The sequence below is a fragment of the Eleutherodactylus coqui genome, chromosome 1 (assembly GCF_035609145.1).
Source record: "Eleutherodactylus coqui strain aEleCoq1 chromosome 1, aEleCoq1.hap1, whole genome shotgun sequence".
Lineage (NCBI taxonomy): Eukaryota > Metazoa > Chordata > Amphibia > Anura > Eleutherodactylidae > Eleutherodactylus > Eleutherodactylus coqui.
Window position 1 is genome coordinate 353,786,328 of NC_089837.1, and position 22,037 is coordinate 353,808,364.

General features: G+C 42.4%; 1 protein-coding gene across 1 annotated transcript in view; it reads right to left on the reverse strand.

Moving 5' to 3' along the window:
- Positions 1-15,945, reverse strand: part of AFF3 (ALF transcription elongation factor 3) — a 335,141-nt gene extending 319,196 nt beyond the window's left edge. Inside the window, exon 1 of the mRNA XM_066577159.1 lies at positions 15,864-15,945. The gene's annotated coding sequence lies outside the window, so the exon portion shown is untranslated. The remainder of the gene's footprint in view (positions 1-15,863) is intronic.
- Between the last annotated feature and the right edge of the window lie 6,092 nt (positions 15,946-22,037).

A 22,037-nucleotide genomic window follows, 5' to 3' on the forward strand; every position in this document is an offset into this window, starting at 1 on the left:
TACGTAGAGGACTTAACATCCAAGAGAGAAATTAAAAGCTTTACAGAAATAAGTACTATCCATGGCCTCCCGCAGAGCGAAAAATTTACATACTTTAGAATCTGCTCTCTCTTAAGAGAGAAACCCTTACACAAAGTAAAACTCCCGACCACAATCATTAAGAAAATTCTCACAAACCCTCTCGAAGGTAAATCGGAGACAAGAGACTATTATGACATACTAACCAACAACAAAGCAATGACAAAAAAAACATACATGTCGAACTGGGAACTAGAACTCAAAGAAAAGATACCTCTGGATCAATGGTCCAGCTCGAATACGTTAATGACAAAATCCACTATGGGACTTAACATACTAGAAGTACAAACCAAAATTAACCTAAGATGGTACTACAACCCATCACTTTTATACAATAGATCGAACCTGGGAGATGGTTTGTGCTGGAGAGGCTGCGGCCAAAAAGGCACATTATCACATATTTTTTGGTCCTGCCCAACACTAAAAGTATATTGGGAAAACATAACCATGTTCTTACAAAGCACATTGAAGTGCTACATACCTAAAGACGCCAAAATGTATATATTGCTGATGGGCTTGGAAACGTTTCCTAAACAGATAAGATATGTACTTGCTCACTCCCTAATGACCGCCAAATCCATAATAGCAAGACACTGGAAAAATCCATTACCCCCAGACATAGAAGAATTTAAAAGACGTATGGACGAACAATATATTTTTGAAAAATGGTTGGCGTTCCGGAATAAGAACACCAAAAAATTTAATGAGACCTGGGAGACTTGGAGAATATCCTTAAAAAAGTAACAGTTGAATCACACAGATGCGTGAAGCCTTGTTACTGAGTTTGTTCATATGTTATATGTTCGTTGCAAAATATGTGTGGAATACAGGTTGCTAGAGGAACACAACGATTACGCTAAGTGTAAGTTATAGAAAATAGTACATGACTATACCATAACCACAATATAAGAATGTGCAATAAAATCTCAATAGAGTACTACCCTATATAGCACAGAGTGGTTACCATACCAGTTACATATTTTGATTGTAAAGTTGTGGAATGTTACCAATTGTTGTAGTAAAGTAACTTAATCAAAATACTAACACAAATAGCACAGTCTGAATCTGATACTAAATATTCGTTGATTATGTGCAAATCTCTTATGCTACTATGTACCAATGACTTGTATGTTTGTTAAAATTAATAAAAAAATCTAACGTTTAAAAAAAAAGTTACGCCTCTGTGTTAAGGGGTTAAGATAAACTTTTGCACCCAGCCAATGAGCCTTTAGTTATGCCCCCACCAGGAACCACTAAGCACAGGTCCCCAGTATGTTGGCCAGCACCCAAGAAGTATAACGGCATCCTTTGCACAAAGGAGCCCAGTTTAAATACCCTCACAGGGAAACTGATATGTTGACTGGACTAAAAAACAACCTAGCCAGCCTATCAGTGCTGGAACTAAAGAAAGATGTTAATCCCTCAGTATCCAGCGCTGTTACCGCGCAAGCGGTGCCTGACACATCCCATGGTCTGGGGCTGACGTAGTAATGTTATCCTGGACCAGCACCAGTAACCAGGAAGTCATGGCACTATTGGCACCGTGACAGATGATTGAACAATTGTTAAACGAGCAATCATCTGATGAACCATAGTTTTTCAGACACAAGCATACACATTTTAGTCCATACTGGCCTTCACAGTCATTCATACATCTTCAATGACACTGCTAAATGGGCGAAAAATCTTTCTGGGAATCCTGTTTCAAGAAAAAAAATCATTCTTGGATGAAAAATCTTTCATCCGACTATCAAAAGAAAATTTTAAACATGCTGACTTCTTTCCAGATAATGCCAGTTGACCAGCATACTAGACTGGCAGCACCTACTCTACACCAGTTCTACTACACCTCCAACAGCAAAGCACAGTAATGCATTTTCTCTGCCATAGATTCCCCGTAAAGGATGCTCTGCGTAGCGCTCTCCTTTTTCTCTTGCTTCAAGCTGGTTAAAAGGCTTGATATTAGTGATCAGGATTACAATGTAATCTCCGAATCAACAAAATTGTATGAGGCAGACATTTTGAGAATATGGGAATTCTAATCCCACATAACCACTGTATCCTTAGATATCATGGATGGAAATAGCAGAAGGGCATTTGCAAAGAGCTGACAGGCATTTCAGCAGCCCCTTTGCTCTCTCCAAAGAGTAATTAGAGAAATTACTGTTCATAAATGGAGTCATTTAGTACAAAATATACATTAGGAAAATATTCATATTGTAATTTCCCTAATATAAATTTCGAAGGAGCTTCAAATCTTCTTAACCAAAAAACAAGCAACAGCAAAAGATAAAGCTGAAAGCATTAATATGAAGTTGTGTAACTTGCTACAGTTTAATTTGCTTGGAGCACGTCACTCACATAGCATCGCAGCTCAAGATCCCTTGAGCAAAGTGGTGATTACCACAGTGTAGCAGAAAATAAATACTGAAGAGATTAAATTTGACTGTGGCATGTCAGCCTTTTTATTTAATGCTTCCTTATCTCAGTCTGAAACTGCATCCTGGCTCACATACTGTAGCTGCTCGCAGAAACCCCAGTAGCATTTGAGATGCTTTTTACTTGTCCTATGAGATTTTAGATGTAAGAAATGGGACGTTAAAATGTTTAATTTCAGAGCGGTTTACAAAAAAAAAAAAGCGCCGAACAATTTATATACTGCACCTTATTTCATAAGTGTTTCAGGGAACGAGATAAAATTTGGAAGGGTACTAAGTACAAATCAGTCATTTTTAATGTACCACTAAAATACCACCACATGCATAGTATTTTCATGTTTATGTCACATCCTGGTTCCCTAAGTAAATACATACATTTTCTTACAATGTTGTAGATAGATTTTTCTTTAAAGAGGCAACTTATGCTTATCTACTAGTTTATGTTGGTCCCATCATTTCCGTAATTTACTTGCTTTACCACTATAAATTATGTTTGAAGTGGCTGCCACTAGGGGTCTGTCTTCCAGATTCTGTGCAATCCACTGCTTGTCCTTAGGTACAGAGCTTCTGTAGTAACAAGGGCACAGGGTTGTTTCCTTAGCAATGAGGGAGGAGCTATCTTCAGAGGGGCACTCCCCTGCACTTAAGAGGCTACAGGCTGACAGATCTGCAGACACTGTGTTAATGGTCCCCAATCTCTGCCTCTCCTGAGGGTGGTCTGTGTGTGTGTGTGTACATGCCTTATATTGGGTAACCATTTAGCTAGAATGCCTGAATCGTCTTGGGAGAGCACAGGGGAGAGCATTTAAATACTGAACCTCTACTGATTGGACCACAGGCTGTGCAATACAGCATGGGAAATCAGGGCAAGAAAGTGCAGGACAGTGAACTACTGGCAGCATGCTAGCCTTGCTACATTACCCCTGTATGAAAGTGGATTGCAAACAGCAGGGCAAAATTAAAATGGGGAAGATCCCTTTACATTCAGAACGTAGTGACATGAAACAGGGTGCAAACAGCAGCAATTGAGTGAATAAAGAGAACCTGCTACATTTTTAGAAAACTTGTTGAAAACTCAGGTACACTTTAAATATTGAGACAGATGCTGTTTCTTATACAATCAACCTAACCCAGTACACAATTGTAGGCAATAGGATAGATTATTCAGATCATTAGCCTGTATGGCTTTGAAGAACTCTGCTCACGCATTTCCTGCAGGTGCTGTCGGTATTAGTGAACCTTGACGCCACCGGAAGCTAGGGGTTTGACAGGAGGAACACCCCTGTCACACCCCTAGCTTCTAATAGGGTGAAGGCACAAAGGTCCTAGTCGCACAGTGTGGCTTTATTAGTGGCAGCGTTGCAGGCTTACACTGAGGGCTACTATTTTGCTTAGCCTTACATGATGACATGTAAATGCTGCCATGTTACAGCAGTAACATTCCAGCATTTACTTGTAATCATGTGAGACTAAGCAGAATAGTAACCCTCAGCGTAAGACTGCAGCGCTGCCACTAATAAATCCACACGCTGCAGCGTATGTGTTCGGTCCTAGCCGCCATTTTAGCCATGGGGTCATAGGCGGCAGCCGGCTCACCTGTTCCGTGCTCGGCCACCGGCTTTCCGTTTTGCCAGCCTCATCACTGCTCCCTCACGCCTGCGCCCAGCAAAGCACAGTGAGTAGGGCTGGCCGCCGGCTCTCCGCTCCCTTCCCGTGGCCGCATCAGTGCTCGCTCACAGCCCCTCCCGCCAAAGTAACTTGCCTTGCGATTCCCTGCTGCCTAAGGCGCGCTGCGCCCTGCCGCGGGACCCACTCGCTGCTGGAGGTGCGCGGCTGCAGCAGCGGCCCCCGCTTTATGCCTTTTCTGCACATTCTTTACTGGTGTTCCAGGACCTGCAGCAGAGGAAGCTGTCCAGCCAATCAGCTACAGGGGGCGTCCCCCCCTGTCAATCTTGACTCTACCAGGAATTCCTGGTGGCAACAAGATACACTAATACCGGTGCTGTCAACTGCAAAAAATTCCAATAGGTAAATAAACTTATTTTATTTCTTGCTTATATAGAACCGACATATTCTACAGAATTGTACATACTTTATAGTGTTATCACTCGCTGCAATCCCTGTCTTCAATGGTGATCATATTGTAAATTCTATGTCACACAAGCACACATATGCATTACTAGAGGCAATTTCATAGAAAGTTACTTAACGAATCAGTATAATTTTTGAGTGTAAAAGAATATTAGAGCACCGAGAGGAACTCCATGCAAACACAAGGAGAACAATCATACAAAAGATCATTAGTCGGAATTAAAGCCAGAAACTCAGAACTATAAGGTACCGCTGTTAACCACTGACCTGTTTAAAACTTTCCCAATGCCACATGTCCAGCAATACATATATAAACAGCAGCTAAAATAATAGCAGAACCAATTTTCCACATAGAATACTCAATCCCTTTGTTACATACAACTTTAAATATACTGTACACTATACTCCTTTAAGGCCAAGCTCACACGAGCGCAATTTCATTGCTTATTATGTGAGCAATATACGATGCATAATAAGCAATGAATGGAGTCAATGAAAGTACATTGAATTTCATTGATCCATTGACACTTGCGTTTTTACACTGCGTAGAATGAGCACATAAAAAAGAATGCAGCATGTTCTATTTTACGGCTTATTACGTGCGATAGAGCCCAATTGTTCTCTATGGGTGTGTAATAAATGCTGTACATTTGCGGGAAATAAAAAAATATGAAACAGGGAAACTGACCATGATAGTGTGTGTGAGATATGCTGTCATTGGCAGTCAAAAATCGCTACCTTACGCCGGCTCACACAGCGCTAAAATGCTGCGTTATACAGCCCAGCCAACAATGAACTACACATCATTGAAATGCATGAGAAAACTTGTTGGATCATGGTTAAATACTTCTAATTTAAAAACCGATTAACATATTAATAGACTACAAAAATTAGCTTAGATCAACAGCATTACAATGGAGTCTTCAAAATGTCTAGATGGTTGAATTAAATATTTACTGGTAATCAATGGGGTCCATAGGTATTTGCACTTGGCATTTGGTACTGCATTGTGGCTTCCATTATTAACTGAAACCACAGTGAAGATATGAGCACAGCCTTAGAGCCCTGGAGATATATTTTTTGTGATGGATAAGTAGACAGTTTCTAATTCAAGTTTTATGGGACTCCATCAATCTTTGTTGGTTCAGCCATGATCATGCTTGCGGGATGCCTCAGTTATTTATTATATCACTGAGGTCAATAAGTGAGGAATTGAAAAAACTGATGCAAACTGATACAATTTGTTACCAGATTTTCAATCAGTTCATTCAGATCACTTGTCGGACAAAAACACACTGCAAATGCCAAGTTGTGTTCGTTCACATCAGCATCAGAGGTTCTGTTCGGAACCTCAGTTGCTGATTTTCATTGGAAAACAGGATTAAAAAAGCTCTGCAAGCCAAGCTGGAACTGTTCAACAACGGGGTGCTGATTTCTTGTTCCCCAAACACAAGCTTTCCAAATCCCTAAGGCCTCCTTCACACGGACGACACGATTTCAATGCGAGAAAATTGCAGCGATATCGCTTGAAATATAAGCCCTACCCCCAAAATAAACCTTGGCTGCAAAAAAAAAAAAATAGAATACATCTACTAAGAAGCGCTGTCAGCTCAGCTGCATCTTCTTCTTCGCGGTCCTAGTCTTCAGCATCTCTTCTGGCTGGGAAATGGAAAATCCCCACCTTCAGGAAGCGCTGCCTCTGATTGGCTGAGTGCTGTGATGATTAGCCAATCAGGGCCAGCGCTAGATGATCCAATCACAGCCATTTATTGGCAGAGGCAGCGCTTCCTGGAGGCAGGGATTTTCTAATCTAAGAGATGATGAAGACAACTGTCAAGGACCGGGGAGAAGATGGGCCGAAGTGGGATCGCGCTTCCTAGGTCATGTATGTGTTTTTGTGTTTTTTTTCTGCAGCTAGGGCTTAGTTCAGGGCTTTGACAGTGATCACATAAGATCTCAAAGCCAATATATTAGCAAAACTGAAACGGAGCACTTAAAATTTGTTCTTCAATCAGAATCACAATAGTGGAGAAGGCTGGAATGATTTTTTGGAGTCTTTGTAAAAACATTCTACAATAAAGGGCTTTCGCACTTTTGGGGTCCGTTTAGACATTTTTGATTTGCTGTGGATTTTGTCGCAGATTTTGGTGCCGATTTGCAGAAGATTTCACCCTTTCAATTGAATTCGGTAACCTGACTTCCGATGGACGTACATACCAGGAGCCAAAACCACTCAACCCTTCAATTGTTTCTCAAGCTTTCCAATTCCCCAACAAGTCGGGCCCTAGAAGTGGGAAAGCCACCTATCAAACATTTATGGTATATCCCATGAACATGTCATAGAGTCTACTGTTGGAGAACATCTTTGATTGCTTTAGGCCTCATGTCCACGGGGAAAATCAGGCCTGCTACGGATTCTCCATGGAGAATCTGCAGCGGGTCCCTCCTGCCCCGCGGACATGAGCGCTGAAAATAGGAATTTAAAAGAATTTACCCATTCGGAGCGGGCGGGGAAAGTCTTCTCTTCCTCACGGCCGGATCTTCTTTTTCAGCCGGCGGATGAACTCGTCACGCCGGCGGCACGTCGCCGGTACGTCGTCGACGTGCCGCGCGCATGCGCCGGGCACATCCGCCGAGCCGAAGCAAGAAAGATCCGGCCGTGAGGAAGAGAAGACCTTCCCCGCCCGCTCCGGATGAGTAAATTCTTTTAAATTCCTATTTTAGGTCTCCCGCGGATCCGGAGGGCTTCCATAGGCTTCAATAGAAGCCCACGGGAGCCGTCCCCGCGGGAGACCCGCACGAAAATGGAGCATGGTCCAGATTTTTTCATGCTCCATTTTTTTTAAAATCACTTTTATTGACCATCCGCGGGTATTTATCTACCCGCGGGTGGTCAATGCATCCCTATGGGGTGCGGATCCGCGGGCAGGAGAAGAGTTAAAATCTGCTGCGGATTTTAATTCTTCTTTTGCCCGTGGACATGAGCCCTTATTTTGTGTAATCCTTTGATGACCATCTATACGTGCAATGTATTTCAACAGGACATAACTAGAGATGAGCGAACATACTCGGTAAGGCCGATTTCGCAATCGAGCACCGCGATTTTCGAGTACTTCACTACTCGGGTAAAAAGATTCTGGGGTCGCCGTGGGTGAGCGGGGGGTTGCAGAGGGGAATGGGGGGGAGAGGGAGAGAGAGAGAGCTCCCCCCTGTTCCGCGCTGCTTCCCCCCGCTCCACCATGCCACGCCCCTCCCCCCCCGGCGACCCCCGAATCTTTTCACCCAAGTAGTGAAGTACTCGAAAATCGCGGTGCTCGATTGCGAAATCGGCCTTACCGAATACATTCGCTCATCTCTAGACATAACCCATCCAAATATACTACCTTCTTTCAAACCAACTAGCATAATTGTATTTTCTTTCAGTGATTAAACAAAATAAATGAAATATTTTGCATATTGTTATACAAGACTTAAGGTCAGAATGTATTGGTCAATAAATCCATTATTCAGATTAAATTTAAAGTGCATAATAAATCAAATTAAAGACAAACAGGACTTATTCTGCAATTGGAATAGCAGAACAGATGCCACACAAACTAGACAAATGGCCATTTCTGCTAGTTCCCATAAGGAGCACAAGAACACAGCAGAGTATGATCTCCTTTCCGAGGTTTAGCTGATTGCCATCTTATTTAAAATCATTTTAATTAATTTGTCATGACTATAAACCTGTAGTGAAAGTCATGGACTGTAGTGAACGGACAGTAGAACAAAGACAACGCAAAATAGAACCGGCAATAAAAGCAAATCTATAATCAATAAGCATTACATCTGTAACTATTGAACATGTCATACAGAATTCCGACCTACAAGGCGACAGGCAATTTACTCGTGTCAAAACTGTCAACTTTATTGCAAAATCTATTCAGCTAGGTAAGAATTTGACTTTAGAAACTACTATCCAAGCTTCTCTCAAACCGAAGTGAAGTCATTTAACTGCACACCCTTCAGAACACATGTAGCTGAACCAATCGTTCAGAACAGTGATCAATGTCCTTCCATCGTCATCTGCGACTACCCACAGCTAGGAAAGGTCTGCCACCTGTTGGCAGCTTGCTTTCCTGACAGCTGCCAGATAGGCAAGCCAGAGATTCAGCTGCAAGTGACCTTTTGACCACTAACTTCAGCAAACCAGTTCCTGTATCCTCTGTTAATGACAACAGCTGGTACAGAACACTAAATAGTAATGATTTAATATAACACTCCACATCACACTGTACCTCAGATATTAGTGGAAAGACCTCCTAATTACAATCGGTAACACACAGGTCAATCCCAAACTATTTTTGATAAATCTGAAGCTCCGTATCACAAGCTAACGTTTATAACATGAACCCGATGCTACACCACTTTACCTGAATCTCCTGAACTCATTGGATGAAAGCAGAGTAGCACCAAACATCTCATGAGCCCCAATAAGTAGGACAGCCACACCAAAAACTGTCACTACTCTCCGTGGGCTTCTTCTAAAACACAATACATTTACAAGATATTGGCTAGATGTGAATATTGTCTGTAACTGCGCAATTGTTATGGTCATGTACTATTAGGCTAGGTTCACACGGGGCGGATTTGCCACAGTTTTTCCATTGTGGTTTTTCCGCAGAAGAATCGGATCTGCAGTAAAACCGCTTCAAAGGTTCTTTTGGATTGCAGATTTTCTTGTGTATTTTGACCGCTTTTTCAGCTCGGAAAATCCGCAAGTGTTTTTTTCCGCAGCGCTTTTTTACTTTGGCAGCGTAATTAAAGGGGTTGTCCCGCGCCAAAACGGGTTTTTGTTTTTATTCAATAGGCCCCCCGTTCGGCGCGAGACAAAGTCAATGCATGTGTTAAAAAAAAAAAACGTTTAGTACTTACCCGAATCCCCGCGCTGCGGCGACTTCTTCCTTACCTTACTAAGATGGCCGCCGGGATCTTCACCCACGATGCACCGCGGGTCTTCTCCCATGGTGCACCGTGGGCTCTGTGTGGTCCATTGCCGATTCCAGCCTCCTGATTGGCTGGAATCGGCACACGTGACGGGGCGGAGCTAGGAGGACCAGCTCTCCGGCACGAGCGGCCCCATTCACCAGGGAGAAGACCGGACTGCGCAAGCGCGTCTAATCGGGTGATTAGACGCTGAAATTAGACGGCACCATGGAGACGAGGACGCTAGCAACGGAACAGGTAAGTGAATAACTTCTGTATGGCTCATATTTAATGCACAATGTACATTACAAAGTGCATTAATATGGCCATACAGAAGTGTATACCCCCACTTGCTTTCGCGGGACAACCCCTTTAAGTGCAGATTTTGCTGCATCCATAGAGGCTATGGGCAAAAAAGCGCTGCGGAAAATTCTAAAGAATTGACATGCTGCATATTCTAAAACCGCGCCGCAGTTGTATTTCCACACTGCAGCAGTGCACAAAAATTCTGCCCTGTGAGAACAGCTTTTTGGCCAAACACATTTGCACTGCATTGCACTGCAAACGCAGCGGTTTTGCCGCAGTGCAGATATGCAACGGCAAACCACAGCAAATCCGCACCGTATAAACCCAGCCTTATATAGATTTCTCTATACCGCAATACATAGACACTTGCTAGAGTGGGGCTGCGGAGTCTAAGGAATCCCCTGGTCTATAAGGCCATAGGGTCCATAAGGCCCCCTGTCCACGGGCCGTGACGGAATATCATTAGCGATATTCCGCCACAGGGGATTAGGGGTGAGAGCTGTCAGGTCTCCACGCTGAGCCTATGTGACAGATAGGCTTACTGCAGAGAATCGCGGCAAATCGCGACATGCCGCGATTTGAATCCTGCGAGCGGAAAATCACTATGATTCTCCGATCGTGGACGCTGGGGCTGTGCTTTCCATAGCAACACTATGGAAAACGTTCACTGCGTTACCCGCGGCCGGATTATTGCCGCAGATAATGCAATGAACTATTGCCCGTGGACAGGAGACCTAACCCTTGCAAAGAGGTATGGACTTTGCCACAGGATTATTCTCACAGTCCACATAATAGTCATGAACTGGCGGCGGTAGTGCTAATGCAGCTCAAATATGGTCAAGCACATAGCCAAGGGTTGTCACTAGAAAAACAATCATAATGTGACACAGGCAAGAGGATGAGATGGGAGCACAGAAAAATGGAGTGTTGGAACAACACACTAATTATGCTTGAAGTGATTTATTCCACAGAAATCACTGGAATCTGGTGAGTAGCAGTAAATTAGATGATAAGGAATAGTTGCCTGGAATAGTTTCCCATTGATCTATATACACCTGCAGCATCTCCCCTTTCCTATGGAGCTACTTATGTTCACAGTTACTTGGCTGCTACCAGGTTGCGTTGGGGTTTGTAGACCCACTAGTCACAGCAAGATATGTTATGAACTAGAATCTTTCAGAATATCACAGTAGGTATGTGAGATACAACCTATAAAAGTTTCACCAGCAGCAAGAATGATACATCTTAAGTTCCAAATTGGCAGACAGAAAGGTCACTACTACGCAAGTCAGGTCACCAACAGAGTACTATGCAAATGTAAAACAATCCCTTCTGCTAATACACTTTTTCTGGTCCGCCAATAAAAGTATGACTACTATAATAATTTTGCCTTTGTTGCTACAAAAGTATTTAACATCACTAGCAAGGTACTACACAATTTTTCACAGTAAATTTTACTTCAAACTGTTATTAATGCAACTTCATTCATTTCAATTGGGCTGAAATGAAATACTTGATTGGGTGCCGTTCAGGTTACTCGTCAGTCCCATTGGAAGTGAATGGACCAGCGCTCCTTTCAGTCTCCTTCTCATTGCAGGGGGGAGCAGTAACACCGCAGTAAAGAGGACATGGGACTCCCATTCTTGAGTTTGACATGGGTCTCAGCGGTGAGACCCCCACAATCAGCAAATTATCCCTTATTAGGGGGATCAGAGATAACTTGCTATTCTGGTACAACCCCTTTAAGCTCAATCAGTAACCAAAAGACCCAAACTCTGTATCTAATGACCAAATATGCATCTGACAGTGCTCTAAAAAAATATCAAAACTCCATGGACTTTATTTGTTTGACTAATGACCTGTCATAGATTGTTAGCTCTTGTGAGTGAATACCCAACTTCTTGTCTGAATTGTTTATTACTCTGTAATGTCTAATTTTGTTTGCGCATGTGCTGCGGATTGTGTTTTAGTGCTGCAATATATCAAAAGTTAGAGGTACAGCAAAAGACATTAAATTCCTTTGCAGTACCTGACCCAGGGTTTCACCAACAGACTTCCAGCAATCCACTGGCTACATCTGGAGGTTGTCCAGAGGTGTTTTTTGCAACTGGAAGGGAACATCTTTGGATTTGTTTCCTCTTCAGGGGTCCCACGTGGAGTGGTGAGATCTTTTAAATTATCTTATTTTTACTTTTCACCCGCCATGTGGTGAAAAGTTTTGTTTTATTTTTTGTATGTTCCTTCCACATGTGTCTAAAATCATTTACACTATTCTCACCTGAGAGAACAGTCCCTGTAGATGGGGTTCCCACTCTCAGATACATCTAAGCTGCCTTGATTTTTTAAAGCACTCCACTGTACACTAAAATGGACTGATGAAGCCTTTCTTATCCTGGCCAAGACTTCTCATTTACAGCGATTCTTCTGCCTTGCCTTCCAGGCTTGTCTCTTTAAAAAAGAATGCCAAGCAAGAACAATCCTCTCATCCTGGCACTTCCTCTAGATTTGGTTTTCTGTTATTTTGACTGTGACATCATATATGGGGTTTATGTCCTCACTGTGCTTATTTTTATTTTGTCATAAATATCATTGAGTTCTTATTACTTTTGTGTTTACCTTTAAATAAACTGAGTTTAATAGACGTGGTTAAACTTTTGTCATTTTGAAACAAGTAGAAACTTATGGAACGGAACGTTGTTCTAACTTTTATCTGGTATGAGATATATTAATATTTCCCCATTCTCATTTAATGAAATCTCAAAGTTAGAAAAAAACATGCATCAAGCAGGTTATCTCATAAATAAGCATATATGTCAAAGAAACAAATGCCAACACTGCAGGTCTTCAATGCATCTATCTCTAGCCTTATGTTCACGCAGCTGTCGTTCCCATCCGTGTCCAAATCCTATTCTCAAAGCCAAGACTTATATAATACTGATACATTGCATGTTACTTACAGGGTCTTTTTGGCACATTGATATACCTGACCTCTACTCCCTCATGCTACAGTCTAGCCAAGCTCACTTTCATACAAAATGTACTTAGTGTCTCAGCCCATTCTTCATTCCTGTCTAGATGTAATTAGTATAAAATAATGTATTATAGCACTAAGGAGAAAAGAGCCTTACACAGGCCATCTGGGCAGTCATCTCTCCAGAAAATGTTTTGATTTCTATGTACATGAGCAATGTTTTTGGAAAGAAAAAGAAATTCAAATGGGTTAGGGCTCGTTCCCATCACGCTGGGCCATCCTTTTCAAATGTCCCTTAGATTTCTTTTCAAAGACCCATTAACAGATTTGTACATTTTCTGTGAGGCTTCCGCGATTATTAAAAACATTTGTCTGTCTTCATCAGGCAAGCTTCCATCAGGGCCCATTTTTCGAACAGGACAGACAAACATAGGCTGTCTCATTTTTTGCCCCGTTGAAAAACTGGGTCTCAACGAATCAATCTTTTGTAGAATGCAAATCTACGGCAAAAGAATGCCACAGGATAGGCATTATGTTGCACTTCCACTTTCTTTTGTCCAGTTTTACACAATCGTATTACGGCCGCATTTCTGCACCTGTACTATGGATATGTGTCCCAGATTGACCGCAGGATGTACTAGCCTTAAACGTTTTGATCATAGGAAGCTATTATGGTGACAACTTGCGTTAAAAAACCCAGTAGTCAGGCCAGGACACACATCCGTATTATGGACGCAGGAATGCGTCTGTAATAAACTCATGTGAAACTAGCCTTTTACATGATAAAAAAGAACGTTTTAATAGGATGAAAAAAGGGGGGGGGGGAGAAGCAAACCTTAATGATACCAGATGAACATACATTTTAAAAGTCCCTACCACTCAAACCTTCAAATAGTAAATCCTAAATCCCCTTAGGCCACCTTGCCACAGGAGAGAAAAATCGCACGAGATTGGGGTGTTGTGAGATGCACGAATATGAACCCCAATCTTTTGAATAGGGTCATATACCTGAGCAATGTTTTCCCGCATTGCACCGCAATGTTCTATCTCTGTGCGTGCTCTCGCATTGCATCTCCCACTGTTCTCAATGGGCCATGTGCTAGGTGCACGCGATGCAAGGACTCCCATTGAAAACAATGGCAGAAACTCCGTGATCCTCTTCTGCAGCTGCAAGCCATGGCGGAGAATCGTGACTTTCCCTAAGTGATTTGAGGCTGTTTTGACATGAAAAATCCACCCCTGGGAATTAACATGGTAGGGAGCATGATATGCGGGCGGGATTTGCTGCCCCTATATTGTGCTCACCAGTGTGAAGTTTGCCCAAGACTTCATTCACATTTTCGTTAGAAGCCTCCATTCAGGGTTTCCATCATAAATGCTGGGAAAAAAAGTGCAGCATTCTGCACTGTTTTTGTCGATAAGATGACCGACACCATGACGGAAACCCAACGGAACCCATTATAGTCAATGGGCTTTCTAGAGCATTGCTGGTGTCTGTGTTTCGACAGATATGGGACACCATTATTTCCATTCCATAAAGGAACAGACAAACTAAAATTTTAAATGAAAATGTGAACAGAGCCTTACTCCCTGCATGTTAGCCTACGCTCACACCACTTTTTATCCTAGAAAAGGACAAAAATGGAAGTCAAACCAGATGGTGCAACAGGATGCCTTTGGTGATGCTACACTATACAAAATGGATAGTCAGGGTTCTCCAGGTCACCACGGCCATTTGTACACATAGAGTACAGTTTGATGAGCAGATGTATAGTATGTTTAACAGCAAGAGTGTGTATCTGATGCTCTTTATGCTGACTGTAATCTTTACCAATAAATCCATCAGCTTTATCCTTTTCTTGGGTACACTGCATTTGTCGAGCAGCTCAGGAAACACTTAAGTAATATATATTTGAGAAGACAAACATCAATGGCAAGCACTTAGCAGAGCACAGTGAAGACACTCTCATGGGAATATGATATTGTACTGAACAGAATGTACCGGCTCTCCCTCTCATTTAACCATGGTACAGAATTGTAATCTTGCATTTTATGCAGCATGTAAATGACACAATGGTAATGGATTTCTAGATATTAAAGAAATGCTTTTAGTCCTCCTTTAAAAGTGCATTGCAAATATCTCTTACGTGCACATATATAAACGTATCTCTCTAAAACCTAGAAATGTGCATATATTAGATATAGGATGCAGATGTGTGTCATTGGATGCAGTGGCTGAGGGTATAATGATCTTGTATTTATGGATATGGTTATGATAATCGACTTTCACCTTGAAAGCAACCTCTGAAGCTTGCCATTTCAAGAATCTGTCTCTGTTTACACCTGCTATGTCAGCTTCCTTTATTGTTAAGGAGCTGTTAAAGCGGCAATCAGCTGCCTGCAGATTGTCTCAAACTGCTCAAGCAATTGCTAATTAGAAGGGAATGTTTACTTTACATCCTGCTCCAGTTTTATATGTGACATGCCATCAAACTGCCTAATTAAATTTGCCATAGCCTTTCATCTACAGCAATTTCTTCAAAAGACACACATCTTAAAGAGACGCAGGCAGTGTCAACCTGCAATAATCTATTCTCTAATTTACTTGTTTTTGGCAGAAAGCAAAATAAGCCACAAGCCTCATGAACTTTTGCCATCTCGTAATGCATATCAATGAGGTGCTGTGTTCCCAAAATATGCCTGTAATACCTAAATGTAATAAAAACTGCAGCGGCAGATTTACAGGGCTATGGTGCTTGTAGGTGCATGAATACATGGTTAATAAATCGCGCTGGTTTTATAGTTACCTCCGTGTTTAATTCCAGCACAATTTTCAATGGCAAGAAAAAGTTTGCTCCCTAGAAATCCAGAAAGCGAGCTTGTGTGCAGCGGCAATGTGCGTTCCCTTTCAAGTGACAGATGACTATGTGCTAGCCCACTGCCTTTTATTTCTTCCCTAATGATAAATCCCTCCAGTTCTCTAAAACAAGCGAAGAAAAATGAGCACTTACCAAACATGAAGGGATCTTTAGAGCCGGTGATATGTTGTATCCAGCATCTGAAAGCCTTTAAGATGTAAACAATCCTCCCTTTGAGTGTCTTGCTGTGTGAGCACACATGCATAACACAACAGAGAGGACTTATATAAATAGGACAGCCAGTACTGACAGAGCCTGCATATTGCTTGGCTGCACTCAGTTCTGTGACATGCGCTTACAGCACTACTCTACTTCTCAATGGGGAAGGCTGCACAGATCTCTCCAGCAAAACATATACAAAGCGCTCACGTTTTGAAACATGCTGGAAATACTGCAGGGGTTAAAATGCAACGTATGGACCTACTGATGTCATTACTAAGAACTAGATTTTGAAGAAAGGAATGTAAAAAGCATATATGTAAATGTATAGCCATACTGATGAAATAACAATGTATAACAGGGTAATCATAGCAAACTGATGGGATATTATTCATTCTGTATTTAAATGCCATTATTATCAGGGGGCTTTACATACTCAAGGCTTTAAGTACACAATAAAACACAAAAAGCACATTGAGAGCTCAAACACATGAGTGTGTGTCTGTACCCATTATATATATATAGATAGATAGATATATAAATAAATGTATATATGTGTGTGTATATATATATATATATATATATAAAATGAGACAAAACCATTGATTTCAATGGTTTTGTTTTTATTAGCGGTATTCCCACCCGTTAATAGTACGAGTTAGAAAAGATATGACTTGCCCTGCCTTTCCGGCACTTAGTATTCGCTATATGTGGGAAAGATAGGGTAGCACCTATCTTCCCGCTGCTTTTTACAAACTCATGCGCACTAGTGCAGTTTAAAGAGTCCGAGAAGAAAAAAAAAACCTATTCATGTGCAACGAGTGTAGTGTAGTTGCACATACAGGCAAAAACACCGACTGTACACTCACCGCTATGGAGCATAATTACGCATAAACAGGAGGGTTTTTTTTTTCTTCACTGACTTTTCAAACTCCGTTCCGTAGCGCAGGAGCTTGAAAAAAAAAACTGTGCGGAGATAGGTCCTGCACTATCTTTCCCGCACGTAGTATTTCCTACATGCCAGATAGGGCAAGTCCTATCTTTTCTCACACGTAATATTAACCCTTTCCAATCCAATTTGTATCCTGGTTTTCTTAGGGGGCTTACTCTTTTTCTGCTGTTATACAACGGCGCTATCTGCTGGCTAAAGCCAGTACTGCATGAGGTGACACGTTGGATAGGCTCCAACAGCAGAGAGGCTGGCAATATACAGCAAGAGAACCCTGACGGACGTCTTCCAACATCAGAGCTGTACAGCCTTAAATCATAATGTCTTCAGAGGTCAGACAGTGGATTGGAAAGGGTTAACAGGCAAGAATACCACCAGCAAAAATGAAACAATTGAAATCAAAGATTAATTTCATCACGGCCGCATAACAGGACTAAGACACCCCATGCTCAGGCATAACTTGAAGCCCCTGGGCCTCAATGCAAAATTTGTAATGGGCCCCTAACTATAATGCTTTTTCATAGTACTGGGCTCCCTATATGGAGAAGATTGTGCAACCGCATCCTCTGCAACCCTTATAGTTAGGCCCCTGGGCCCATGTAAATAAGGGCTAAAGGGAACCTATCATCTGTTCTGAGGACGTTAAACCATTGGCAGCTACAGAACCAAAGAGCTGAGCTAATTCTAAAGGTTGTCTTGTTGGCTAAAGATGGTGGCTAAAGATAACATTCCTTGTTAAATAGATTTTAAAAGTTTCCTGCGCTGTATGATCAGAACCACCAAGCAGTCCAGTAGGCAGTCCTGGACCATCTCTTATGCCAGCAGTTTACTCCACAACCTTGCCCATGTATCGCTAAGTGATGTGGATGACGTGCCCTATGTAACCCACAGGATGGTGGAATTGTTGCAGATGTGCAGCTCAAGCAAGCATTCATGCGTGTACAGACAAGCCAGGTGAATCTACCCCCAATAGGGCTGAATGGTTTGCACATGCGCTGATCCTTTGTCAGGTAGTGCATATGGGTGAATTACACCATCCCGTGGATGACATAGCAGACATCATCCATGTCACTCTACATGCCCAGTGTGCATCTGGTAGTCAATGAATTGCTGCAGCTATCTTGGAAATATGAAGAGGGGCCCAAAGATTGGTGGTTGAATGGAAAAAAGATGGGCACCAGGTTATAAAACTTCCCCTTCTAATCTCTTTGAGCTCATTCTCTGGGTCAGTATGATTACAATGATACCAAATTTATATAGTCTATTTTTTACATGATAAGTGGGAACTAGAGGACTGCTTTATATTTTTAATATTTGCAATTGTTTTAAAGAGAACCTGTCACCCTTTATCCACAACATCATAAATTAAGTTATGGTACTGTTAGGGGATGTGACAGGGAGCTGGGTGATGTATTTTTTATACTGCCACGCTCCAGTGCTGTTGCCCTCCAATCACACAGCGCAAAATCTGACTATTTTCAGAGTACTGTGTGTGCTTCTCACACAGACTTCAATAGGAAAACACAAACGGGATTTGGAAAAGAGCCAGATTTTCCAGCGCTGCATGATCTGAGGGTGACAGCGCTGGATCGCAGGAGCGAGTGTGTATTTAAAAAATACATCACCCAGCTCCCTGTCACATCTCCTAACAGAGCCATAACTTAGTTTCTGGTGCTGTGGGGACATGACAGGTTGCCTTTAATTATATTTTTAAAAACATTATAAACATTTTTTCCCTTTTTTTTGTCCCACTAGGGGACTTTACCATGCAGTTGTTTGATCATTTGTACAATAAATTGCAATACTTCAGTAATGCAGTGTACTGTACTTTTATCATTATCCTATTATCCTGGCAAGTCACAAGACAAAATGGCAGGTTTTAATGCTGCTGAGGACCCCACAATTGTATCACGGATTATGGTGGTTGGAGAAAAAAAAGCAGACAGAGGGAACCCCATCAATCTGTCTAGATGCACAGATGACATGTTTGCTATTGACCGTAGCATTTGAGGGGTTCAGCAGCCATGAACTGTGTTACCTCCAATAATCGCTACTTTAAGAAGGTGTTGGCTGTATAACACAGCCAACACCCACAGCATATGAGCAGGCTCAGCCCTTTAACCCTGCCAGGGGCGTAACTATAGAGGATGCAGGGGATGCGGTTGCTCCCAGGCCCAGGACCCTAAGGCCTCATGTCCACGGGGAAAATCAGGCCCGCTACGGATTCTCCATGGAGAATCTGCAGCGGGTCCCTCCTGCCCCGCGGACATGAGCGCTGAAAATCAGAATAAATCAGAATTAACTCACCTCTCGCACGCTCCAGATACTTCCTTTGCTGCCGCGTCATCTTCTCTGCGTCGCGGCCGGATCTTCTTTCTTCGGCCCGGTGGATGCGCAGGATGACATCGGTGACGTGCCCCGCGCATGCGCCGTCCCGAAGCAAAATGATCCGGCCGCGACTGAGAGAAGATGGCGCCGCGGCGAAGAGAAGAAACAGAGCGGGTGAGTACAATCTGATTTTTGTCTCCCGCGGATCCGGACGGCTTCCATAGGCTTCAATAGAAGCCCGCGGGAGCCGTCCCCGCGGGAGACCCGCATGAAAATGGAGCATGGTCCAGATTTTTTCATGCTCCATTTTTTTTAAAATCACTTTTATTGACCATCCGCGGGTATTTATCTACCCCGCTGGTGGTCAATGCATCCCTATGGGGTGCGGATCCGCGTGCGGGAGAAGAGTTAAAATCCGCTGCGGACTTTAATTCTTCTTTTGCCCGTGGACATGAGGCCTAAGGGTGCCCAAGAGGCCTAGCTTGTCCATATAGTAAGCCTAGTAGTATGACTAAAGTATCCAATTACAGTTGGGGCCCTGTTATAGATTTTGCATTGAGGCCCAGAACCTTCAAGTTACGCCTCTGCCCTGTACAATACAGACTCTGAGTATATTCATTGTACATGTACAGCGAATGTCGTAAAATGGATAAAGTATAGTTAAACATGGATTGGAGGATTGCAAAAGTGTTAGATGCTAGAAAGCAAAGAAGGATATTACAGTAATCTAAGCAGAAGATGATAAGGGCATGTGCAAACATTCTTCTTGACTTGGGGTTGAAGAAAGAAAGTTTTCACTAAATGTTTTAGAGGTAGAGGTGGCAGGAGGTATTAAAAGCTTGGATGTGTGGTCTAAAGGATAGGGCAGAATCAAAGATGATCCCAAGACACAGGACTTGTGAGACTGGAGAAAGTGTGGAGCCATTTACTGTAATTGAGAGTTCTATTAAGGGGACTAAGTGAGATGGGTAAAAGGCAATAAATTCAGTTTTTCCATGTTGAGATTCAGGAAGTATGATAAAAAGGATATCTGATACACATAACAGTATCATCTAGGCCAAAGTGGTAATTTTTAGTGTCATCAGCATAAAAATTATACTAAAAGCCAATTTTATTTTTATGAGCTTTCTTAGGCCAAAAATATGGAAGGAGAAAAGCAGGGGTCGCAGGATAGAGGCTTCAGGGACACCAACAGAAAGAGGGTGTGAAGAAGAGGTGATGTGTGAGTAAAGGACCTTTATCCCACAAAGATAAATAATTTCAGATTCATTTCCATCTTCAATATGACAATTTCATGATAAATAGTGGTTTAAATGTGGCACAACAGTGATATTCCCAGGAACTGGACGTTCCTCAAAAATTGCTGAAAAGACCAGAAGAAAATTGGTCCAGGAGGTTACCAAGAGTCCTACAGCAACATTAAAGGAGCTGCAGGAATTTCTAGCAAGTACTGGTTGTGTAGTGCATGTGACAACAGCCTCCCATATTCTTCATACTAGATAAGATACCTTTTAATGGCTAACAAAAATACATGATGTTGTTGCAAGCTTTCGGGCCTTTCAGGATCTTTCCTCAGGCATAATGAAACAGATCTGGATGGGGCATATATAGGAGTATATACAAACGTACACATATGAAAAAGCACCAACATAGCAAGACTAATTTCCATGCTATGTCGGTGCCTTTTCATGTGTGTACATTTGTATATACTTGTATATATCCCTTATCCAGATCTGTTTTATTATGTCTGAGGAAGGATCCTGAGAGATCCGAAAGTTTGCAACATCATCATGTATTTTTGTTAGTCTTTAAAAGTATCATATCTACAGGATTACTTGGTTTCTCTTACTGAGAACAATCACATTTTGCTCTACTGGCTAACACAGTACTAGTTTGCTACGCGAACATAAAATGAGTTTGTTCACATTTGTAATGTTTCCCTGCATGGCACCTCATTGTGATGCTATGCAGAGAAAAAATGGCAGCATTGCCTTTCTCTTTCCGATATCGCCCATTGTTCTTAATGGGGCCAGCGGCGGCAGTGCCTGCCCCAATGAAATCAATGGGAGAAGAAAGAGATCCCATGCCGCGGCATTCCTTCAGCCCTGCAGGGGTTTCCACATGGATTGCGAGGGTGACATCGGGATGTGATTCACGGCCCAATATCGCCCTCCTCAGTGTAAAGGAGCCCTGACTCTCCCAGGTGGCGCTGCTGGCCGCTAGACTTAACACAGGAATGTTGACCTGGCCTGACAGATCACTCAATGTATCAAACTCGAATTCTATGATTTTACGGCGGTGGTGAGGATGTCACAAATCTACTGACACCAAAATCATCCACCAACGGGGTCAAAGTGTGGTGCAAGAAAATCCTGTAGGCTTTTTTACATTAGATGTCTGGGTTATGGAGTAGGGTGGCAAGACGAAAGCCTTTTCTAACAAAGGAAACCACCCAAGTCTGGTTATGTTTTGCCAAAACCCACATCAAGTCTGCCAAATATATGTGGGACAATATGCTACATAATGAGACAAGAATGGCTATGCCAGAAGAAGATCAAAGTTTTGGAATGTCCCTGCCAGACCCCAGTCCTGACAAAAATCTGTGGTTTGACCTGACGAGGGCGGTATACACCAGTTACCTTTGCAATCTAACAGATTTGGAGTGCTTTTGCAAGAAAGAATGGGCAAAAACAGTCTGCCAAGAAACTGTCACGATATGACGTCACCCTAGGAGTCAGTCATGATTCTAAAATGCTCTACAGATAGCATTTCTCGTGTTCTAGTGAGGAGATTGGTTGCGTCTTCACTTGTAGGTTAAGATTTAAAGGCGT